The sequence below is a fragment of the Coregonus lavaretus genome (assembly GCF_964263955.1).
Source record: "Coregonus lavaretus genome assembly, contig: HAP1_SCAFFOLD_1672, whole genome shotgun sequence".
NCBI lineage: Eukaryota > Metazoa > Chordata > Actinopteri > Salmoniformes > Salmonidae > Coregonus > Coregonus lavaretus.
The window spans coordinates 31,167-58,267 of NW_028157669.1; the positions used below are offsets into that span (position 1 = coordinate 31,167).

Below are 27,101 nucleotides of genomic sequence, written 5' to 3' on the forward strand. Positions count from 1 at the left end.
TAAATACAAATTAGGAGGAAAGGTGGTTGTCTGGAAAGAGTGGGATAGGTTTTGTTTTAGCCTCAACACTAATACATTTCACTTTTGCGCTATGTGTCAACTTTTATTTGAGTGTGGCTGTGGAAGACTGGTCCCTTGATGATGTCTGCAAGTGGCTGAGTACCAATGATCTCCATGATTCCATCCCATCATTCCAAGGTTCACAATCTTTCTGAAGAATGCCAACTCTCTTCAATTGTCCACTTTGCAACGAGCATACTTTCTCTGTGTCCAGACGACTCACACACATCGGCCTCTATCACCAGCATGAACCACATTTTCTAATTACCTGTGGACATAATGGGTGTGGGAAAACAAATAGATGTTTCAGAACCTATCAGTCACACATCTACCAAAACCACAGAGCTTTCAAGCGCCAACTTAGATGAGAATTGCCCTCATGATGAATTTGAGACGGGGACTGATCCTATTGAAGATGACATGAGCGATGTAGAGAGTCTGCCAGAGGCTGAATATGTTCAAGCCACAGAGATCAACACTGAGCAGCTAATTGAAGGTCTCAAAATCAATATCTGTCATTTTATTTTGAAAATCAGGAAAGAACACTGCATCCCAGCTACGGTATAGAATAGCATTGTTGAGGACCTCAGAACCATTTTGGATGCATTTATGACACACTACAGTGATCCCCTCAGGTTTCATCTTACAAATAAGCAAATACATGTGGATGAAGATGGGACTTGCTTAACAACTCTGCAGTATTTGAGGAATGCATTAGATGCATAAGCTCTGAGTGGATGCTGGAGCATTACCGTGTGAAAGAATTGGGCATGGTCCGGCCAATTGAAGTACCACTGAGCAACAAAGAAGGTTATGAAACAAGGTGATTTCAATACAGCTACATGGTCCCCAGGGTATATTAATATAAAGAGACATGAGACAAAACAATCATAATGAATCAGATTACATGGACAGGGGGACCTGATCCTAGGTCAGCACTCCTCCTCTGGGACACTTCCCAGGAGTCACCAGGACCAAGAAACATAACACTTACTGTTGTAAAGTCTAGTTACAGCAGGTGTTTACTGCCATCTAGTGGAAGATACCAATAAAACACTTTATTATCAGGATGGGGAGACGGTTGAGCTGAAACAGAAAGTAAAGTTGTTATTTTGTACAGGATCCATTTTGAGACGACAGAGCAGAAAACACGATATGGAGAGAACTAAAAAATAAAGTGAGTATTTCTAAGTATTTCTGAACAATAATCTATTCTAAAGGACAGAGTAAGAATGAATACCTGGAATGAGATATTACTAGTTAGTAGAACTGCTACTTGAGCTGAGTTGCTGACAGACAGCAGTTTTCAAAGTGGAAACTAATCAGTAGGCCTACATGTTATGAGGTAGGCTATTATCATTGTCATTAAAGTAAGCCTATAACTTCAGTTTATTGTTGTTGTAGCCTTGTGTTATTATGTAATTAATAATGGCCGTGTTTAGTTAATTCAATTGGAAGTTATCAAGTGTCACCATGGTCACAGTTCTATTTCAATTGCTGATCAGATGTTAGAATGCATTAGATTGAAGGTAACAGTCAGCCAGAGTAGGCTACAGGTAAAAAATTAACCTGGCTGTTGTTGACAAGCATGGACCTATTCAGTTCATATCCATATTATTAATATTTAATACAGATTGAAATTACGACCCCATTCTCAGTAGCCTATTCCAGCAGGCTACTGGGTAACAGAAGCACTTCCTACCTCAACATCGTCTTGCTATTCATGTTAAATAAATGAATCTGTCAATTTGAACTAAGCAAGCTGCTAAATCATTCAGCTTACATCTTGCCTACATCTTGCCCAGGCTACTGGAGGCTGTCTGAAATAAGATGTAGGCCTATCAGGGTCTATGTTTTGGCCTAGTTTTCAGGCCTTGTGGAGTAGTCATTGGGCTAGAAAAAGTAATTGCATTACATCACCTGACTGTTTGGATGTGTCTGTTAGTAAATGTTTTATTTCTAAGAGATCATGAGTAAAAGAGAATAATGTACGTTCAATAATTAGTTGTCACTGTGTTCACCACAACCAGCATGCTGCATCTCTGTTTAGGGGTCAGTGCTCAAATGAGTCTCTCTGGGGAGAGAGAGGAGGGGGTCCCTGCCTCTAAAATGAGTCTCTCTGGGGGACATGACACCAAAACTAAGAGGTGAGCTGACAATATTGTTTAAGAATTTATATTCCAAAACGCTATATAGGAGAAAGAAAATCACATTTGTGTTTTTTCATCAGAAATTATTGCTTATGGGTACCTTCAATATAACTGTTCTAGATTGTAGATGTGTATGAAAATGATTATTTTTTTCTGCAAAACGCTTTATATCCATTGTTTAGCTGGAATGGAATGTTCGTGTCCTTTATATTTGACTGTGATATGTGGTTGTCTCACCTAGCTATTATAAGATTAATGCATTTACAGATGACATCTTAATTTGACCCAGTTTTCACAGCAGGAAAATAATCCTGCAAGTACAGCAAATGTGCATTATTATGTGGATTATAATGAATGGAAATGTGTTGTAGGGGTTGGTACATTTTTCATCAGGGAAAATCAAGTCTGAAATGTTTAAGTGTAAAACACTTTATAAAGCCTTGTAGTGGTTTCATAATTTATTTAAACAATAGAAGCTAATTTACCAACATTTCTGAAAAAGGATATGAAGTGTTTTGGAATGAAACTCTTCGTATGTTTCCCCATCTGAGCTCAGAGTAGATGAGATATGTAATGTTTGTCTCTGTTGTGTTGAAGCCCAATCAAGCAGGAGAGACCAGCCTCCCCTGTACCCAGCTGTGTGTCCATGAAGAGTGATTGGTCAATGAGACCCCCTTCACACTTTGGAAAGGGAGACTTTTCTACTGAACAAAGGTAAGAAGAACTCATGGGTCATGGTCAGTGAGTTAAACAACACTGTCTCTAGTCATTTCTCCTCTCCCATTTTCCCATTTATTTTTATTGTTTTCATAATCCATAGGCTAATCCTTTTTTCAATTTTCATAGTCCTGAAACAATATTAAACAAACACTACATTCCCTTTGAGTGTGTGTGTGTGTGTGTGTGTGTGTGTGTGTGTGTGTGTGTGTGTGTGTGTGTGTGTGTGTGTGTGTGTGTGTGTGTGTGTGAGTGTGTGTGTGTGAGTGTGTGTGTGTGCACTCCCTGGATGAGGAGATGTAATCTCTATCCTGATTTCCTAGTCACTTTTACCCCTACCTACATGTACATATTACCTCAATTACCTCAACTACCTGGTACCCCTGCACATTGACTCGGTACTGGTACTCCTTGTATATAGTCTAGTTATTACCTCAACTACCTGGTACCCCTGCACATTGACTCGGTACTGGTACTCCTTGTATATAGTCTAGTTATTACCTCAACTACCTGGTACCCCTGCACATTGACTCAGTACTGGTACTCCTTGTATATAGTCGAGTTATTACCTCAACTACCTGGTACCCCTGCACATTGACTCGGTACTGGTACTCCTTGTATATAGTCTAGTTATTACCTCAACTACCTGGTACCCTGCACATTGACTCAGTACTGGTACTCCTTGTATATGTCTAGTTATTACCTCAACTACCTGGTACCCTGCACATTGACTCAGTACTGGTACTCCTTGTATATAGTCTAGTTATTACCTCAACTACCTGGTACCCTGCACATTGACTCAGTACTGGTACTCCTTGTATATAGTCTAGTTATTACCTCAAATACCTGGTACCCCTGCACATTGACTCAGTATTGGTACTCCTTGTATATAGTCTAGTTATTACCTCAACTACCTGGTACCCCTGCACATTGACTCGGTACTGGTACTCCTTGTATATAGTCTAGTTATTACCTCAACTACCTGGTACCCTGCACATTGACTCAGTACTGGTACTCCTTATAGCCTCATTATTGTTATGTTATTGTGTTACTATGTCCTTTTTTTTATTTAGCTAATTTTTCTTACTTTTTAACAGCATTGTTGGGAAAGGGCTCATAAGTAAGCATTTCACGGTAAAGTGTACACCTCTTGTATTCGGCGCATGTGAGAAATACAATTTGATTTGAAGCTCATTGGCAGAGACACGTCATCGGGTCAAACGGTCGTCTCGTGCCTGACAGCACATGTGCAGGCCGTGAAATCACTACTTTGATATAAAGTTGTTTTTGACAAACATGAAAACGTGTGTTTGTCCCTTTCATGAAGTTGGAGTAATAACGTTAAATGTTAAACTACTTAATTCAGAACAATTAGAAAATTAACAAGTAAGGAAGTCATTTTTACTTCTTTGAGTTCTCAAACCCCAAACCATGGCCATGTCTTTTTCCATTCAAATCTTTCCTTAACATTATAATTATTTCACAGTACTGATCACGGATCAGCTTCTAGGGAGATTGAGGCGGCTTATTCTTACCCAATAAAAATGCACTAAATCACAGATTTGGCACATCATTTCAGACATGTTAGGCTACACATGAAATATATTGAGACAAATTACAGATAACCCTACAAGTAGCAAAATATAACTCAATTGATTGAACGTGAAGTGTATTTCAATACGATTGAAATAGGACTATAGCCTACTGTTTATATTTTAATGCAGTCATCTCGGTTTTCATTTGAAGCATCATTTTATACATTGCTTGTTTTATCAACTGCAAAGACATTGGCAACTTTGTATTTGTAAGTCAACTTTGTTCTGAAGTTATCGGCGGTCACAGATGGATAAACCATGTGATTCTATGTTTAAGGGAGATATTCTGTGTATAAAGTGACGCGGGAGGGCAAAGAAAGCTTCTAACGATGCACTTAGCTGTTCCACTAGTTGTCTGAGGCAGGTGTTAGAATACGAGCGTTTCCAAGTGCAACGTTAATAACAATGGTTTTTTGAAACAGCTCAGAGATTTAACAATGCTCCTACGAAGATTCTAATGATGAACATTTGTTATATTTTTTAGGGGGTAGATCAGCTTTAATATTGCAGATAGATTGTAACTTCCATCAATGTAATTGTCTGAATCACTTCCAATATATTTTTTTGGCAATATATATATATATATATATATATATATATATATATCCTTTAAAAATATATATATATATCCTTTTTAAAAATATATACCCCTTCCCTAATTGGAGTAAACTAGTGAACAACAATGCTTAGGCCTCTACTTCCAGCTTATAGATACAGTGAGGGAAAAAAGTATTTGATTCCCTGCTGATTTTGTACGTTTGCCCACTGACAAAGAAATGATCAGTCTATAATTTTAATGGTAGGTTTATTTGAACAGTGAGAGACAGAATAACAACAACAAAATCCAGGCACACGGGAAATACACGAGCTCCACCGAGCTTCACTAACCTCCACAATAAACAATCACCCACACAGACAAGGAAGCAGAGGGAACACTTATACAATGACTAATGAGGGAATAAGGACCTGGAGTGTGTGATTGAAGACAAGACAAATGGAGTAATGATAAATGGATCGGCAGTAGCTAGTAAGCCGGTGACGCCGAACGCCTAATCCTGCCCGAACAAGGAGGGGAGGCAGCCTCGGCGGAAGTCGTGATAGTACCCACTCCATGACGCGCGGCTCCAGCAGTGCGCCGACCCCGGCCTCGAGGACGGCCAGGAGATCGCGGAGCAGGGCGAGCCGGATGGTGACGGTGGAAATCCCGTAACATGGAGGGATCGAGGATATCCCTCACCGGGACAAAGCATCGTTCCTCTGGACCGTACCCCTCCCACTCCACGAGGTACTGAAGGCCCCCCACCCGATGCATCGAATCCAGGATGGAACGGACAGAGTACGCCGGGGCCCCCTCGATGTCCAGAGGAGGTGGAGGGACCTCCCGCACCTCAGACTCCTGGAGCGGACCAGCTACCACTGGCCTGAGGAGAGACACATGAAACGAGGGGTTAATGCGGTAATCAGGGGGAAGTAATAACCTATAAGTGACCTCATTGACTCTCCTCAGGACTTTGAACGGCCCCACAAACCGCGGGCTCAGCTTCCGGCAGGGCAGGCGGAGAGGCAGATTCCGGGTCGAGAGCCAGACCCGATCACCCGGTACGAAGACCGGGGCCTCACTGCGGTGGCGGTCAGCGTTGGCCTTCCGACGACGCACGGCGCGTTGGAGGTGAATGTGGGCAGCATCCCACGTCTTCTCTGCGCGCCGAAACATGTCATCCACCGCAGGAGCCTTGGTCTGGCTCTGGTGCCATGGTGCCAGAACCGGTTGGTAACCTAGAACACACTGGAAAGGAGTTAGGTTAGTGGAGGAGTGGCGGAGAGAGATCTGCCCACGGTAAGAACACCGACCACTCCCCCGGCCAGTACAGTAGGACCGCAGGAACCTACCCACGTCCTGATTTACCCGTTCCACCTGCCCATTACTTTCGGGGTGGAACCCAGAGGTCAGGCTGACCGAGACCCCCAGACCCCGGTCAGACACTATATCCTCTGGTACCCCGTAGTGCCGGAAGACGTGTGTAAACAGGGCCTCCGCAGTCTGCAGGGCCGTGGGGAGACCGGGCAGAGGAAGGAGGCGGCAGGGTTTAGAAAAGTGGTCCACAACGACCAGGATGGTGGTGTTACCTTGGAAGAGGGGAAGATCAGTTAGAAAATCAACACTTAAGTGAGACCATGGTTGTTGTGGAACTGGTAAAGGTTGTAAGCTACTTTACCAACCTTTATGAAAATGGATATGTAGCGTTTTGGAATTAAATTGTTCTTATGTTTCCCCGTCTGAGCTCAGAGTAGATGAGAGATGTAATGTTTGTCTCTGTTGTGTTGAAGCCCAATCAAGCATGAGAGACCAGCCTCCCCTGTACCCAGCTGTGTGTCCATGAAGAGTGACCGGTCTATGGAACTTCCTATAGTGTTTAGAGAGGGAGACTTTTCTACTGAACGAAGGTAAGAAGAACTCATGGGTCTGTCTCTAGTCATTTCTCCTCTCCCATTTTCCTATTTATTTTAGTTGTTTTCATAATCCATAGGCTAAACCTTTTTTCCATTTTCATAGTCCTGAAACAATATTAAACTAACACAACATTCCCTGTGTGTGTGTGTGTGTGTGTGTGTGTGTGTGTGTGTGTGTGTGTGTGTGTGTGTGTGTGTACTCCCTGGATGAGGAGATGTAATCTTATGTTTTGTCCACAGAAACCAACAGGAGAGATCAGAGTCAGAGATTCTCAGTGGTCAGTCTTCCCAGAGTCATCAAACAGACCTGGCCTCCATATTCAGTGTATGTGGTCCTGTTATGTACATTTGTTTTTGTTTACCTCAAGTAAAGTTGATCTGTCAATCATTCATTCATGTGTTAATGAGAAAGCATTTCTTCTCTTGCTTAACTTATTTACTTTATTTATTTCAGTTGCTTGAAGAGAATATTATGACATTTGTGAAGAACGAGCTGAAGATGTTCAAGAGGATTCTTAGTCCAGAACTCCCAGAAGGCTTTGAGAGTCAGAAGCAGGATAAGGAAGTGGTGGACGCTGAAGATGAGAAGCAGGAGAGCAGTGCCAGAGAGGGGGCTCTGAAGATCACACTGCACGTCCTGAGAAAAATGAACCAGAAGGAGCTTGCTGACACACTGGAGAAAAGTAAGAGCTGTCTGCCTCATGTTGAATGCTGTTTTATAACATTTAAAAGCTGTAGCTAAAGTACAGCTAAAGTAGCTGTGTATCGCAATGATATTATAGCAGCCTTAACATAACACCTAGTGACCTCATCAAGTAGCAGAAGAATTTGTTGTGTTGATTCATTGAGAGAGAGAGAGAGAGAGAGAGAGAGAGAGAGAATAATATAATCAGTCACACCAGTCTGTAATGCATTATGAAAACATTTACAGATTTATACAGACAGTTAAGAGAATAAATTATTTTTTATTTAAAATGTTATAACAGTCCTACAATACTGTAGGCATTAAAACAGACATAATATTAATATCCTCTGTGTTATTTCTTCATTCAGATGAGCTTGCTCTGATTTGCCAACGTGGACTCAAATCTAATCTAAAGAAGAAGTTTCAATGTGTATTTGAGGGGATCGCTAAACAAGGAAACCCAACACTTCTCAATAAGATCTACACAGAGCTCTACATCACAGAGGGTGGAACAGGAGAGGTCAATAATGAACATGAGCTGAGACAGATTGAGACAACAACCAGGAAACAAGCAAGACCAGAGACTGCAATCAAATGTAACGACATCTTCAAACCCTTAACTGGACAAGACAAACCTATCAGAACTGTGCTGACAAAGGGAGTCGCTGGCATTGGAAAAACAGTCTCTGTGCAGAAGTTCATTCTGGACTGGGCTGAAGGAATAGCAAATCAGGATGTCCAATTTGTATTTTCATTCCCTTTTCGGGAGCTGAATTTGATGAATGGAGAAAAACACACTTTCATTGAACTTCTCAATCACTTCTCAATGGAAACCAAAGAATCAAGAATCTCCAACTACGACAAGTACAAAGTTCTGTTCATCTTTGATGGCCTGGATGAGTGCCGACTACCCCTAGACTTCCAGAAGAACAAGATATGCTGTGACGTCACAAAGTCAACCTCAGTGGATGTTCTGCTGACAAATCTCATCAAGGGACATCTGCTTCCCTCTGCTCTCCTCTGGGTAACTACCTGACCTGCAGCAGCCAATCAGATCCCTTCAGGGTGTGTTGACCAGGTGACAGAGGTACGAGGGTTCAATGACCCACAGAAGGAGGAGTACTTCAGGAAGAGATTCAGTGATGAGGACCTGGCCAGCAGAATCATCTCACACATAAAGACATCAAGGAGCCTCCACATCATGTGCCATATTCCAGTCTTCTGTTGGATTTCTGCAACAGTCCTTGAACACATGCTGAAACACAAGAGAGAAGAGATGCCCAAGACTCTGACTGAGATGTACACACACCTTGTGGAGTTTCATACCGAACAGAAGAATGAAAAGTATCTTGGGAAAGAAGAGACAGGTCCACACTGGAATAAAGAGAGCATTCTGTCACTGGGAAAACTGGCTTTTCAACAGCTTGTTGAGGGCAATCTGATTTTCTATGAAGAAGACCTGAAAAAGGCTGCCATTGATGTCAATGAAGCCTCAGTGTATTCAGGATTGTGCACACAGCTCTTTAAAGAGGAATGTGTGCTGAACCAGGACAAGGTGTACTGCTTCGTGCATCTGAGCATTCAGGAGTTTCTGGCTGCTGTATATGTGTTCCTCTCATTCATCAACAACAATGAGAATATAATGGATGAATCTCAATCAACGTCCAGCAACTTTTCTGTGAGGATCAGACACAAGCGTAAAGTTACTGTCTACAAGAGTGCTGTGGATAAAGCCTTACAAAGTGAGACAGGAAACCTGGACCTTTTCCTCCGCTTCCTTCTGGGCCTCTCACTGGAGTCCAATCAGAAGCACTTACGAGGTCTACTGACAAAGAAAATATTCAGCTCACAGAGCCATGAAGAAACAGTCAAGTACATCAAGGAGAAGATCAGGGAGAATCCCTCTCCAGAGAGGTGCATCAATCTGTTCCACTGTCTGAATGAACTGAATGACCATTCTCTAGTGGAGGAGATCCAAAGATACCTGAGATCAGGAAGTCTCTCAGAAGAAGAACTGTCACCTGCACAGTGGTCAGCTCTGGTCTTTGTGTTGCTGACTTCAGAAAAAGTGCTGGATGTGTTTGACCTGAAGAAATACTCCAGATCAGAGGAAGGTCTTCTGAGGCTGCTGCCAGTGGTCAAAGCCTCCAGAGCTGCTCTGTGAGTACATAAAATGACATTTAAGTACTAATCATCAGGAAGAAATATTCAGTTTAGAGAAATATATGTATTATAATATGTATATAATATTCTATTGAAAAACATATTGAATCAATGCATTGATGTTCACATTAGTATAATAATATGACCATACAATTCTAGGAGACGGAAGATGAATCTATATGTTGTTTAAGAGAATAAACCAAATGCATCTGCCATTGTCCTTCTACACTACTGGTGTTAAATTAACAGTGTGTTTGTGAAATCATGATGATCTCTTTGCAGGCTGTCAGGCTGTGGAGTCACAGAGGAAGGCTGTGCTTCTCTGGTCTCAGCTCTGAAGTCAAACCCCTCACACCTGAGAGAGCTGGATCTGAGTAACAATGACCTGAAGGATTCAGGAGTGAAGCTGCTCTCTGCTGGACTGGGGAATCCCCACTGTAAACTGGAGACTCTGAGGTCAGTATTCCTGTAGTTGGTCAACAAGTGATAACTGTTCACCAGATCCACATGTGTTTACCAGGCACACATAGTCCACACCATATGTGTTTGGACAGTGAAGCTTACAGTTTTACATTTGGTGCTATGCTCCAGCATTTTGGATTTCAGATAGAATGTTTCATATTAGGCAACAGTACAGAATGTCACCTTTTATTTCAGGTTTTTCATACATATCTGTTTTACTGTTTAGATACGAAAGCACTTTATGTATCTAGTTCTCCCATTTGAAGAAGTCGTAATTATTTGGACAAATTCATTTAGTCAAAAGTTTAGTATTTGGTCCCATATTCCTTACCTGCAGTGATTACATCAAGCTTGTGATTCTACAAACTTGTTGAATACATTTGCAGTTTGTCTTGGTTGTGTTTTTGATGATGTTTTTCCCAATAGAAACTGAATTGTGAATAATGTCCTGTCATTTTGGAGTCACTTCACTTGTATTGTCAGTAAGAATCGAAGATGTTTCTGAACACTTCTACATTCATGTGGATGCTACCATGATTATGAATAATCATGAATGAATGGTGAATAATGATGAATGAGAAAGTTACAGAGGAACAAGGATCATACCCCCTCTGGCCTTGCTGCTATTCCAGTTTCAACTGTTCTGCCTGCGGCTACGAAACCCCTACCTGTCCCAGACCTGCTGTTTTCAACTCTTAATGATCGGCTATGAAAAGCCAACTGAGAGACCTGAGCCCTAGGACCATACGTCGGGACTACCGGCCGTGGTGACTCCTTGCTGTCCTCCTTGCTGTCCCCAGTCCGCCTGGCCTTGCTGCTATTCCAGTTTCAACTGTTCTGCCTGCGGTTATGGAACCCCTACCTTTCCCAGACCTGCTGTTTTCAACTCTTAATGATCGGCTATGAAAAGCCAACTGAGATTTATTCCTGATTATTATTTGACCATGCTTGTCACTTATGAACATTTTTGAACATCTTGGCATGGTTCTGTTATAATCTCCACCCGGCACAGCCAGAAGAGGACTGGCCACCCCTCATAGCCTGGTTCCTCTCTAGGTTTCTTCCTAGGTTTTCGCCTTTCTAGGGAGTTTTTCCTAGCCACCGTGCTTCTACACCTGCATTACTAGCTGTTTGGGGTTTTAGGCTGGGTTTCTGTACAGCACTTCGAGATATTAGCTGATGTAAGAAGGGCTATATAAAATAAAATTGATTGAAAATTGATTGGTTATTGGTAATGGTGAGAGGTTAGCATGTTTTGTTGTAGCCTCTAACTTTCTCACTCATTATTATTCATGATTCATTCATGATTTTTCTTAATCATGTCATCATCAGGATTAATTTAGTAATGTTTAGAAACATGTTATCTACTCACTTAGACAAAAAATTACTCCAGTCATCATCCACCATTCAGTTACTATTGGACAAAACATAACCCAAAACACAACCAAAACAAACTGCAAATGCAACCAACGAGTTTGGGACCAAATACTAAACTTTTGACTACTTTAATACACTATAAGTGAATTGGTCAGAATACTTATGACTTCTTCAAATAGGGGACTAGATACATAAAGTCCTTTCATTTCTAAACGGTGAAACAGATACAGTGGGGGAAAAAAGTATTTAGTCAGCCACCAATTGTGCAAGTTCTCCCACTTAAAAAGATGAGAGAGGCCTGTAATTTTCATCATAGGTACACGTCAACTATGACAGACAAATTGAGAAAAAAAAATCCAGAAAATCACATTGTAGGATTTTTAATGAATTTATTTGCAAATTATGGTGGAAAATAAGTATTTGGTCACCTACAAACAAGCAAGATTTCTGGCTCTCACAGACCTGTAACTTCTTCTTTAAGAGGCTCCTCTGTCCTCCACTCGTTACCTGTATTAATGGCACCTGTTTGAACTTGTTATCAGTATAAAAGACACCTGTCCACAACCTCAAACAGTCACACTCCAAACTCCACTATGGCCAAGACCAAAGAGCTGTCAAAGGACACCAGAAACAAAATTGTAGACCTGCACCAGGCTGGGAAGACTGAATCTGCAATAGGTAAGCAGCTTGGTTTGAAGAAATCAACTGTGGGAGCAATTATTAGGAAATGGAAGACATACAAGACCACTGATAATCTCCCTCGATCTGGGGCTCCACGCAAGATCTCACCCCGTGGGGTCAAAATGATCACAAGAACGGTGAGCAAAAATCCCAGAACCACACGGGGGGACCTAGTGAATGACCTGCAGAGAGCTGGGACCAAAGTAACAAAGCCTACCATCAGTAACACACTACGCCGCCAGGGACTCAAATCCTGCAGTGCTAGACGTGTCCCCCTGCTTAAGCCAGTACATGACCAGGCCCGTCTGAAGTTTGCTACAGTGCATCCAGAAGAGGATTGGAAGAATGTCATATGGTCAGATGAAACCAAAATATAACTTTTTGGTAAAAACTCAACTCGTTGTGTTTGGAGGACAAATAATGCTGAGTTGCATCCAAAGAACACCATACCTACTGTGAAGCATGGGGGTGAAAACATCATGCTTTGGGGCTGTTTTTCTGCAAAGGGACCAGGACGACTGATCCGTGTAAAGGAAAGAATGAATGGGGCCATGTATCGTGAGATTTTGAGTGAAAACCTCCTTCCATCAGCAAGGGCATTGAAGATGAAACGTGGCTGGGTCTTTCAGCATGACAATGATCCCAAACACACCGCCCGGGCAACGAAGGAGTGGCTTCGTAAGAAGCATTTCAAGGTCCTGGAGTGGCCTAGCCAGTCTCCAGATCTCAACCCCATAGAAAATCTTTGGAGGGAGTTGAAAGTCTGTGTTGCCCAGCGACAGCCCCAAAACATCACTGCTCTAAAGGAGATCTGCATGGAGGAATGGGCCAAAATACCAGCAACCGTGTGTGAAAACCTTGTGAAGACTTACAGAAAATGTTTGACCTGTGTCATTGCCAACAAAGGGTATATAACAAAGTATTGAGAAACTTTTGTTATTGACCAAATACTTATTTTCCACCATAATTTGCAAATAAATTCATTAAAAATCCTACAATGTGATTTTCTGGATTTTTTTTTCTTATTTTGTCTGTCATAGTTGACGTGTACCTATGATGAAAATTACAGGCCTCTCTCATCTTTTTAAGTGGGAGAACTTGCACAATTGGTGGCTGACTAAATACTTTTTTCCCCCACTGTATGTATGAAAATACCCTAAATTAAAAGGTGACATTATATACTGTCACCTCATATGAAACATTTGATCTCAAATCCAAAATGTTGGAGTACAGAGTCACATTTAAAATGTCAGTTTCACTGTCAAAATAGATATGGTGTGGACTGTATACTCAATATAATCTAAATCTGATACCTCACTGTTTGTCTTTTGACTGATATTGCGTTTTAAACTGCTCTGGTCAGTCTACTCAAATATTCGTACTATACATTTTTCTCTCTACACACAATATTATGATTTTTTCTAATAATTATATATATATATGGCAGGTTTCAGGACACTGGTATAAATGAAAATGTTGAAAAAATATACTGCCACTATTTTCACCACCAAAGAATAGCAGTGTGGTTTTAATATGATTTGACTCTTTGCAGGCTGTCAGGCTGTCTAGTCACAGAGGAAGGCTGTACTTCTCTGGTCTCAGCTCTGAAGTCAAACCCCTCACACCTGAGAGAGCTGGATCTGAGTAACAATGACCTGAAGGATTCAGGAGTGAAGCTGCTCTCTGCTGGACTGGGGAATCCCCTCTGTAAACTGGAGACTCTGAGGTCAGTATTCCTGTAGTTGGTCAACAAGTGATAACTGTTCACCAGATCCACATGTGTTTACCAGGCACACATAGTCCACACCATATGTGTTTGGACATTGAAGCTTACAGTTTTACATTTGGTGCTATGCTCCATCATTTTGGATTTGAGATATAATGTATAATATTAGGCGACAGTATATAATGTCACCTTTTATTTGAGGATATTTTCATACATATCTGTGTTACTGTTTAGAAATGAAAGCACTTTATGTGTCTAGTTCTCCCATTTGAAAAAGTTGTAATAATTTGGACATATTCACTTATATTGTATTAAAGTAGTCATAAGTTTAGTATTTGGTCCCATATTCCTTACCTGCAGTGATTACATCAAGCTTGTGATTCTACAAACTTGTTGAATACATTTGCAGTTTGTCTTGGTTGTGTTTTGGATGATGTTTTTCCTGATAGAAACTGAATGGTGAATAATGTCCTGTCATTTTGGAGTCACTTCACTTGTATTGTCAGTAAGAATAGAAGATGTTTCTGAACACTTCTACGTTCATGTGGATGCTACCATGATTATGAATAATCATATATGAATCGTGAATAATGATGAATGAGAAAGTTACAGAGGAACAAGGATCATACCCCCTCTGTTATTGGTAATGGTGAGAGGTTAGCATGTTTTGTTGTAGCCTCTGTAACTTTCTCACTCATTATTATTCATGATTCATTCATTATTTTTCTTAATCATAATAATAATAATAGTAATATGCCATTTAGCAGACGCTTTTATCCAAAGCGACTTACAGTCATGCGTGCATACATTTTTGTGTATGGGTGGTCCCGGGGATCGAACCCACTACCTTGGCGTTACAAGCGCCGTGCTCTACCAGCTGAGCTACAGAGGACCACATGGCATCATTAGGATTAATTTAGTAGTGTTTAGAAACATGTTATCTACTCACTTAGACAGAAAATTACTCCAGTCATCATCCACCATTCAGTTACTATTGGGCAAAACATAACCCAAAACACAACCAAAACAAACTGCAAATGCAACCAACGAGTTTGGGACCAAATACTCAACTTTTGACTACTTTAATGCACTATAAGTGAATTGGTCAGAATACTTATGACTTCTTCAAATGGGGGACTAGATACATAAAGTGCTTTCATTTCTAAATGTTGAAACAGATATGTATTAAAATATCCTCAAATAAAATGTGACATTATATACTGTCACCTCATATGAAACATTTCATCTGAAATCCAAAATGCTGGAGTACAGAGCCACATTTAAAATGTTAGCTTCACTGTCAAAATAGATGTGGTGTGGACTGTATACTCAATACAATCTAAATCTGATACCTCACTGTCTGTCTTTTGACTGATACTGCTTTTTAAACTGGTCTGGTCAGTCTACTCAAATATTTGTACTATACATATTTTTCTCTCTACAAGCAATATTATGATAATTTGTCATTTCTAATAATGATACATTCATTTATGAATAGATATGGCAGGTTTCAGGACTCTGATGTACAGTGGGGAAAAAAAGTATTTAGTCAGCCACCAATTGTGCAAGTTCTCCCACTTAAAAAGATGAGAGAGGCCTGTAATTTTCATCATAGGTACACGTCAACTATGACCGAGAAATGGAGAAAAAGAAATCCAGAAAATCACATTGTAGGATTTTTTATGAATTTATTTGCAAATTATGGTGGAAAATAAGTATTTGGTCACCTACAAACAAGCAAGATTTCTGGCTCTCACAGACCTGTAACTTCTTCTTTAAGAGGCTCCTCTGTCCTCCACTCGTTACCTGTATTAATGGCACCTGTTTGAACTTGTTATCAGTATAAAAGACACCTGTCCACAACCTCAAACAGTCACACTCCAAACTCCACTATGGCCAAGACCAAAGAGCTGTCAAAGGACACCAGAAACAAAATTGTAGTCCTGCACCAGGCTGGGAAGGCTGAATCTGCAATAGGTAAGCAGCTTGGTTTGAATAAATCAACTGTGGGAGCAATTATTAGGAAATGGAAGACATACAAGACCACTGATAATCTCCCTCGATCTGGGGCTCCACGCAAGATCTCACCCAGTGGGGTCAAAATTATCACAAGGATGGTGAGCAAAACTCCCAGAACCACACGGGGGGACCTAGTGAATGACCTGCAGAGAGCTGGGACCAAAGTAACAAAGCCTACCATCAGTATCACACTACGCCGCCAGGGACTCAAATCCTGCAGTGCCAGACGTGTCCCCCTGCTTAAGCCAGTACATGTCCAGGCCCGTCTGAAGTTTGCTAGAGTGCATTTGGGTGATCCAGAAGAGGATTGGGAGAATGTCATATGGTCAGATGAAACCAAAATAGAAAAAAAAAGTCAACTCGTCGTGTTTGGAGGACAAAGAATGTTGAGTTGCATCCAAAGAACACCATACCTACTGTGAAGCATGGGGGTGGAAACATCATGCTTTGGGGCTGTTTTTCTGCAAAGGGACCAGGACGACTGATCCGTGTAAAGGAAAGAATGAATGGGGCCATGTATCGTGAGATTTTGAGTGAAAACCTCCTTCCATCAGCAAGGGCATTGAAGATGAAACGTGGCTGGGTCTTTCAGCATGACAATGATCCCAAACACACCGCCCGGGTAACGAAGAAGTGGCTTCGTAATAAGCATTTCAAGGTCCTGGAGTGGCCTAGCCAGTCTCCAGATCTCAACACCATAGAAAATCTTTGGAGGGAGTTGAAAGTCTGTGTTGCCCAGCGACAGCCCCAAAACATCACTGCTCTAGAGGAGATCTGCATGGAGGAATGGGCCAAAATACCAGCAACAGTGTGTGAAAACCTTGTGAATACTTACAGAAAACGTTTGACCTGTGTCATTGCCAACAAAGGGTATATAACAAAGTATTGAGAAACTTTTGTTATTGACCAAATACTTATTTTCCACCATAATTTGCAAATAAATTCATAACAATTCCTACAATATGGTTTTCTGGATTTTTTTCCTCATTTTGTCTGTCATAGTTGACGTGTACCTATGATGGAAATTACAGGCCTCTCTCATCTTTTTAAGTGGGAGAACTTGCACAATTGGTGGCTGACTAAATACTTTTTTTCCCCACTGTATCTGAAAATGTTGAAAAAATATATTTTCACCACAGAAGATTAGCAGTGTGATTTTACTCTTGCAGGCTGTCAATCTGTCTAGTCACAGAGGAAGGCTGTGCTTCTCTGGTCTCAGCTCTGAGTTCAAACCCCTCACACCTGAGAGAGCTGGATCTGAGTAACAATGACCTGAAGGATTCAGGAGTGAAGCTGCTCTCTGCTGGACTGTGGAATCCCCACTGTAAACTGGAGACTCTGAGGTCAGTATTCCTGTAGTTGGTCAACAAGTGATAACTATTCACCAGATCCACATGTGTTTACCAGGCACACATAGTCCACACCATATGTGTTTGGACAGTGAAGCTTACAGTTTTACATTTGGTTTTTAGATACAATGTTTCATATTATGCAACAGTACAGAATGTCACCTTTTATTTAAAGATTTTCATACATATACAGTGAGGGAAAAAAGTATTTGATCCCCTGCTGATTTTGTACATTTGCCCACTGACAAAGAAATGGTCAGTCTATAATTTTAATGGTAGGTTTATTTGAACAGTGAGAGACAGAATAACAACAAAAAAATCCAGAAAAACGCATGTAAAAAATGTTATAAATTGATTTGCATTTTAATGAGGGTAATAAGTATTTGACCCCCTCTCAATCAGAAAGATTTCTGGCTCCCAGGTGTCTTTTATACAGGTAGCGAGCTGAGATTATGAGCACACTCTTAAAGGGAGTGCTCCTAATCTCAGCTTGTTACCTGTATAACAGACACCTGTCCACAGAAGCAATCAATCAATCAGATTCCAAATTCTCCACCATGGCCAAGACCAAAGAGCTCTCCAAGGATGTCAGGGACAAGATTGTAGACCTACACAAGGCTGGAATGGGTTACAAGACCATCGCTAAGCAGCTAGGTGAGAAGGTGACAACAGTTGGTGCGATTATTCGCAAATGGAAGAAACACAAAAGAACTGTCAATCTCCCTCGGCCTGGGGCTCCAAGCAAGATCTCACCTCGTGGAGTTGCAATGATCATGAGAACGGTGAGGAATCAGCCCAGAACTACACGGGAGGATCTTGTCAATGATCTCAAGGCAGCTGGGACCATAGTCACCAAGAAAACAATTGGTAACACACTACGCCGTGAAGGACTGAAATCCTGCAGTGCCCGCAAGGTCCCCCTGCTCAAGAAAGCACATATACATGGCCGTCTGAAGTTTGCCAATGAACATCTGAATGATTCAGAGGAGAACTGGGTGAAAGTGTTGTGGTCAGATGAGACCAAAACCGAGCTCTTTGGCATCAACTCAACTCGCCGTGTTTGGAGGAGGAGGAATGCTGCCTATGACCTCAAGAACACCATCCCCACCGTCAAACATGGAGGTGGAAACATTATGCTTTTGGGGGTGTTTTTCTGCTAAGGGGACAGGACAACTTCACCGCATCAAATCTTGAGTGAGAACCTCCTTCCCTCAGCCAGGGCATTGAAAATGGGTCGTGGATGGGTATTCCAGCATGACAATGACCCAAAACACACGGCCAAGGCAACAAAGGAGTGGCTCAAGAAGAAGCACATTAAGGTCCTGGAGTGGCCTAGCCAGTCTCCAGACCTTAATCCCATAGAAAATCTGTGGAGGGAGCTGAAGGTTCGAGTTGCCAAACGTCAGCCTCGAAACCTTAATGACTTGGAGAAGATCTGCAAAGAGGAGTGGGACAAAATCCCTCCTGATATGTGTGCAAACCTGGTGGCCAACTACAAGAAACATCTGACCTCTGTGATTGCCAACAACGGTTTTGCCACCAAGTACTAAGTCATGTTTTGCAGAGGGGTCAAATACTTATTTCCCGCATTAAAATGCAAATCAATTTATAACATTTTTGACATGTGTTTTTCAGGATTTTTTTGTTGTTATTCTGTCTCTCACTGTTCAAATAAACCTACCATTAAAATTATAGACTGATCATGTCTTTGTCAGTGGGCAAACGTACAAAATCAGCAGGGGATCAAATACTTTTTTCCATCACTGTATATTTTACCGTTTAGAAATGAAAGTACTTTATTATGCAGTTCTCCCATTTGAAAAGTCATAATTATTTAGACAAATTAATTTAGTCCAAAGTTTAGTATTTGGTCCCATATTCCTTACCTGCAGTGATTACATCAAGCTTGTGATTCTACAAACTTGTTGAAAACATTTGCAGTTTGTCTTGGTTGTGTTTTGGATGATGTTTTTCCCAATAGAAACTGAATGGTGAATAATGTCCTGTCATTTTGGAGTAACTTCACTTGTATTGTCAGTAAGAATAGAATATGTTTCTGAACACTTCTACATTCATGTGGATGCTACTATGATTATGAATAATCATGAATGAATCGTGAATGATGATGAATGAGAAAGTTACAGAGGAACAAGGATCATACCCCCTCTGTTATTGGTAATGGTGAGAGGTTAGCATGTTTTGTTGTAGCCTCTGTAACTTTCTCACTCATTATTATTCATGATTCATTCATGATTTTTCTTAATCATGTCATCATCAGGATTAATTTAGTAGTGTTTAGAAACATGTTATCTACTCACTTAGACAGAAAATTACTCCAGTCATCATCCACCATTCAGTTACTATCGGGCAAAACATAACCCAAAACACAACCAAAACAAACTGCAAATGCAACCAACGAGTTTGGGACCAAATACTCAACTTTTGACAACTTTAATACACTATAAGTGAAATGGTCAGAATACTTATGACTTCTTCAAATGGGGGGACTAGATACATAAAGTGCTTTCATTTCTAAACGGTGAAACAGATATGTATTAAAATACCCTCAAATAAAAGGTGACATTATATACTGTCACCTCATATGAAACGCTTGATCTCAAATCCAAAATGTTGGAGTACAGAGCCACATTTAAAATGTAATCTTCATTGTCAAAATAGATATGGTGTGGACTGTATACTCAATACAATCTAAATCTGATACCTCACTGTCTGTCTTTTGACTGATACTGCTTTTTAAACTGCTCTGGTCAGTCTACTCAAATATTTGTAATATGCATTTTTCTATCTACAAGCAATACTTTTGATAATTTGTCATTTCTAATAATGATACATTAATTTATGAATAGATATGGCAGATTTCAGGACTCTGATGTATCTTAAAATGTTGAAAAAATATACTGCCACTATTTTGACCACCAAAGAATAGCAGTGTGGTTTTAATATGATTTGACTCTTTGCAGGCTGTCAGGCTGTCTAGTCACAGAGGAAGGCTGTGCTTCTCTGGTCTCAGCTCTGAAGTCAAACCCCTCACACCTGAGAGAAATGGACCTGAGCTACAATCACCCAGGAGACTCAGGAGTCAGACTGCTCTCTGCTGGACTGGAGGATCCACACTGGAGACTGGAGAAACTCAAGTATGTAGAGGGTTTATGTCAATGTTCATATCAGACATGTTGGAGTTATCAGGCTAGTTAAGACAAACATTCTGACCACCACTTGGACTAAGTTATATGCTGACCGTGTGTGTGTGTGTGTGTGTGTGTGTCTGTGTATGTGTCTGTGTCTGTGTGTGTGTGTGTGTGTGTGTGTGTGTGTGTGCAGTGTGTCCTGTGTGTGTGTGTGTCCAGTGTGTGTGTGTGTGTGTGTGTGTGTGTGTCCAGTGTGTGTGTGTGTGTGTCGTGTGTGTGTGTGTTTGTCCAGTGTGTGTGTGTGTGTGTCCCCAGTGTGTGTGTGTGTGCACGTGTATCAGTACACACACTGGACACACACACACACTGGACACACATACACAATGGACACACACACACACACTGGACACAAACACACACACACACACACACACTGTAAACACACACACTGGACACATACACACACTGGACAAACACACACACTGGACACACACACACACTCAAACTGGACACACACACACTAGACACACACACACACACTAGACATACACACACACACACTGGACACACACACACAATGGACACACACACACACTGGACAAACACACACACACACACACACACACACTGGACACACACACACACACACACACACACATACACTGGACACACACTGGACACACACATTGTAAAGTTAAGTACTGACTGTTTGTGTGTGTGTGTGTGTGTGTGTGTGTGTGTGTGTGTGTGTGTGTGTGTGTGTGTGTGTGTGTGTGTGTGTGTGTGTGTGTGTGTGTGTGTGTGTGTGTGTGTGTGTGTGTGTGTGTGTGTGTGTGTGTGTGTGTGTGTGTGTGTGTGTGTGTGAGTTCAGGTGTATCCCTCAATGACTGTCTGTTCTTCTGCTTACCGCTACAGTGTGGAACATGGTGGAGAGAACAGAATGAAACCTGGACTTAGAAAATGTGAGTGTTGACTGCTGTGAAGAATATGACTAAGAATAAGTCTTAATTCAAGTGAAGTCAAAGTCAAAGACCACCATAATTACTTACTTGGTCATATTAAATATCAGCTGTAGTTCTACAGAAGCACAAATCAGGGACACCAAAGTTTACAAAGAGTTGCTTTGACAATGTGTGTGTCTGTGTGTGGCATGTTCGTGTGAAATGTGTGTGTTCAGGGTGTGTGTGTGTGTGTTCAGTGTAAGTGTGTGTGTGTGTGTGTTCAGGATGTGTGTATGTTTGTGTGTGTAATTGATGGGAATAAGTGTGTTTTATATTACCATACAGTATAACATATGATCATTGAACAAGTCTCAAGTTACCTTAACTTCTCCTTTTGATACCTAGAAACATCTACATTAAATGAATTAGTGAAAAGTGAGTTAACATTCTAATGTGAATGATGATGATTTCTAATATTGTGTCTGGTTTCATCCATCAGATGTCTGTGATCTCACACTGGACCCAAACACAGTAAACAGATTCCTCTCTCTGTCTGAGGAGAACAGAAAGGTGACATGGAGGAGAGAGGAGCAGCTGTATCCTGATCACCCAGAGAGATTTGAGGTCTGGAGACAGGTGCTGTGTAGAGAGGGTCTGACTGGGCGCTGTTACTGGGAGGTAGAGTGGAGTGGGAGAAGGGCTGGTATAGGAGTGACATATAAAGGAATCAGTAGGAGAGGATGGGGTGATGACTGTAGGATTGGATACAATGACAAGTCCTGCTGTCTGATCTGCTCTGACAACAGTTACTCTGCCTGTCACAATAATAAGTCCACTACCATAGACGTCCCCTCCTCCAGCCCCCACAGAGTAGGAGTGTATCTGGACTGGCCAGCCGGCACTCTGTCCTTCTACAGAGTCTTCTCTGACACACTGACCCACCTGAACACATTCCACTCCACATTCACTGAGCCCCTCTATCCAGGGTTTAGGGTTGATGATGTTGACTCCCTTGGTGACCTTTGGGGTTTGGGGTCCTCAGTGTCCCTGTGTCATCACACTGGACACACACACACTGAACACAAACACACACGCTGAACACACACACACACACACACACACACACACACACACACACACACACACACACACACACAGTCAGCACATAACTTTGTCCAAGTGTGTGTGTGTGTGTGTATGTGTGTGTGTGTGTGTGTGTGTGTGTGTGTGTGTCCAGTTTGTGTGTGTGTGTGTGTGTGTGTGTCAAACACACTGGGAACAAACACACACTGATCACACAGACACTGGATACACACACACACACACACACACACACATACACACAGGACACACACACACACACACACACCCACACACTGGACACACACACACAAACAAACACACACACACAGGACACACACACACCCACACACTGGACACACACACACACAAACAAACACACACACACACAGGACACACACACTCATACACACTCATACACTGAACACACACACACACACTGAACACACACAAACACTGGACACATACACATTGGACACACACACACACTGGACACACAAACTGGACACACACGCACACACACACTGGACACACACGCATACATTGAACACACGCACACACACACTAGACACACACACACACACACTGAACTCACACAAACACTGGACACACACACTGGACACACACACACACTGGACACAAACACACACACACACAGACACCAAGGACACACACACACACACACACTGGACACACACACACACACTGCCCACACACACACTGGATACACACACACACTGGACACACACACACTGGACACACACACACACACACACACACACTGGACACACACACACACACACACACACACCAAGGACACACATACTGGACACACACACACACACACACTGGACACACACAAACACACACACACACACACACACACTGGACACACACTGGACACACACACACTGGAAACACACACGCACACACACTCACACACTGAACACACACACACACACACTGGACACACACACGTACACACACTCACACACTGAACACACACACACACTGGACACACACACACACACACACTGGACACATTTCCATGTGTAGGATTTTGATGAAAGGAAATCCCATATAGCCTACTGGACAGGACTTTGCTATGGCATCTTCTGTTTGGGTGTCTCAGGTCAGGTCTGAGCCATGATCAGAATGTGTCTCTGTGTCTATTTCCAGCCCTGCCATTTCTACCTGTCCTGATCTAGTGTTTCACCCCTGACCTCCTCACACCGTCTCACTGTCCATGTCTGCTTTTAGCTCCCACCTCTACTTCACTGTGTTATAATGGACCTTATGCTTGTTATGTCACCTCTGTAACCAGTTATCAAACATACTGACCTTTCTGACCCTATCCCATGGCCCTACTTTCTACAACTGAACATTTAAATTCCTCTATGAGTTTTGTTTTGTGTCCATTTACTTATGTATTTGTTGTATATTGGGGTTGTGCTGCAGAGCATCATGGGGGTTTGTATGTGTTGAGATGATCACGTTCCAGATAAATGGTTGAACTGATTCCTGTCTCCTGTCTCATCATTATTGAATTGTTATACAGACGTGGTTATGAAACCCACGAGACATAACAACAGATTGGCGATGAGTAAGTCTGAATCTACAGGAACTATTCTGTCCGGAAGAAGTGGGTTTTTACAACTGTTTAAAACTGTTATTTTCTGTGGTACAGTCTAGGCTAATGTTAGCACAGTGTATTGATAGCAGAGGCAAGTGCATAGTCGAGCTAGCTAAGAAAGAGTTAACATCGTCATGACGTCAGAAAAGGACTGGAGACGGACGTCGGAGTGGGAAAATAACTTGATTAAAAAGGGAGGAATATACATTGATTGAAGGAAAGGACATTTATTCAACTGTGAAGACAAACCTTTTATTTAAAACTGCTAAATGAGCGAACTTAGGAGGAAACGTCAGTGAGTGAAGTGAATGAAGATCATGTGACTGAGGAAAATATTGCCATGGTTGAGGACAATATTGAAGTGAGTGACAATCAGGAGCTTATTGAGAAATGAACAATTATTGGAATTGTTGGAAACATTGGACAGTTTGATGAAAGTATTGAGCAGTGGAGCTCATATACAGAACGGTTTGAATATTTTGTTCTTGTAAATGACATGGATGAGGACAACATTGTGCCTACATGTTTTAGTGTAATGGGGCCAAAGACATTTAATTTACTAGGCAGCCTGCTACAGCCAGTCAGAACAGGTAATAAGACGTATGGGGATATTGTGGAGATACTTAAAGGACATGTTTCACCAGAACCACTAGTTAATGCTGAAAGGTTCAGGTTCCACAGGAGACATCAGGAAGAGGGAGAATCAGTAACAATGTTTGCTGCTGCATTAAAGAAACTACCAGAACACTGAGTTTAATGCTGTTCTAAATGACATCATTAGAGACAGACTAGTATGTGGGCTACGGAGTGAAGCTACACAAAAGAGACTGTTGACTGAAAGTCATCTGACCTTGGCAAAGGACATTGAAATCAGTGTGTCCATGGAACTAGCTGCTAAAGAACTAACTACTAACTACTGAACTAACTATATGAACCAGACTACTGAACTAACTATATGAACCAGACTACTGAACTAACTATATGAACCAGACTACTGAACTAACTATATGAACCAGACTACTGAACTAACTATATGAACCAGACTACTGAACTAACTATATGAACCAGACTACTGAACTAACTATAAGAACCAGACTACTGAACTAACTATATGAACCAGACTACTGAACTAACTATATGAACCAGACTACTGAACTAACTATATGAACCAGACTACTGAACTAACTATATGAACCAGACTACTGAACTAACTATATGAACCATACTACTGAACTAACTATATGAACCAGACTACTGAACTAACTATATGAACCAGACTACTGAACTAACTATATGAACCAGACTACTGAACTAACTATATGAACCAGACTACTCAACTAACTATATGAACCAGACTACTGAACTAACTATATGAACCAGACTACTGAACTAACTATATGAACCAGACTACTGAACTAACTATATGAACCAGACTACTGAACTAACTATATGAACCAGACTACTGAACTAACTATATGAACCAGACTACTCAACTAACTATATGAACCAGACTACTCAACTAACTATATGAACCAGACTACTGAACTAACTATATGAACCAAACTACTGAACTAACTATATGAACCAGACTACTCAAGTAATTATAAGAATCAGACTACTGAACTAACTATATGAACCAGACTACTCAACTAACTATATGAACCAGACTACTGAACTAACTATATGAACCAGACTACTCAACTAACTATATGAACCAGACTACTCAACTAACTATATGAACCAGACTACTGAACCAACTATATGAACAATCCTAATCATCAGCTGATACATTGTAATCACCTTACACCTAGAAAACATAATTTAATGAAAATCTTAACCTCTCTGTGTGATCTATGTAATCAAGGTGCCTTGGACTCCTTTAACCATATGTACTGGGAGTGACCAGGGGACATTGTTTTGGAAAGTGATACACTCTGTCTTATCTGCTGTAGTGGATATCATCATATTTTGTTCCCCAAAACTGTTATCACTTAATGATAATTCACCACTGTCATTACAGAAAAGACGTTTAATGTTGTCCGGTTTGACAACAGCTAAAAATATGTTGTCAACCACCACGCCTCATTGGATCAGCACTTTTATCGATACAGTTGAAGTCGGAAGTTTACATACACCTTAGCCAAATACATTTAAACTCAGTTTATCACAATTCCTGACATTTAATCCTGTCTTAGGTCAGTTAGGATCACCACTTTATTTTAAGAATGTGAAATGTCAGAATAATAGTAGTGAGAATGATTTATTTCAGCTTTTATTTATTTTATCGCATTCCCAGTGGGTCAGAAGTTTACATAAACTCAATTAGTATTTGGTAGCATTGCCTTTAAATTGTTTAACTTGCGTCAAACGTTTCGGGTAGCCTTCCACAAGCTTCCCACAATAGGTTGGGTGAATTTTGGCCCATTCCTCCTGACAGAGCTGGTGTAATTGAGTCAGGTTTGTAGGCCACCTTGCTCGCACACGCTTTTTCAGTTCTGCCCACACATTTTCCATAGGATTGAGGTCAGGGCTTTGTGATGGCCACTCCAATACCTTGACTTTGTTGTCCTTAAGCCATTTTGCCACAACTTTGGAAGTATGCTTGGGGTCAAGCGTGGCTTCTACTTGCTGAGCGGCCTTTCAGGTTATGTCGATATAGGACTCGTTTTACTGTGGATATAGATACTTTTGTACCTGTTTACTCCAGCATCTTCACAAGGTCCTTTGCTGTTGTTCTGGGATTGATTTGCACTTTTTGCACCAACGTACGTTCATCTCTAGGAGACAGAACGCGTCTCCTTCCTGAGCAGTATGACGGCTGAGTGGTCCCATGGTGTTTATACTTGCGTACTATTGTTTGTAC

The 27,101-nt window shown here is 41.3% G+C and overlaps 1 pseudogene across 1 annotated transcript; it reads left to right on the forward strand.

The window, feature by feature from the left end:
• The first annotated feature begins 7,361 nt into the window (after window positions 1-7,361).
• On the forward strand, window positions 7,362-22,675 carry LOC311125098 (NACHT, LRR and PYD domains-containing protein 3-like; annotated as a pseudogene). Its single transcript has 8 exons — window positions 7,362-7,656; window positions 8,027-9,818; window positions 10,104-10,277; window positions 13,894-14,067; window positions 17,256-17,429; window positions 20,417-20,590; window positions 21,500-21,546; window positions 22,025-22,675. The product of its transcript is annotated as an NACHT, LRR and PYD domains-containing protein 3-like (transcript).
• Window positions 22,676-27,101: the final 4,426 nt, after the last annotated feature.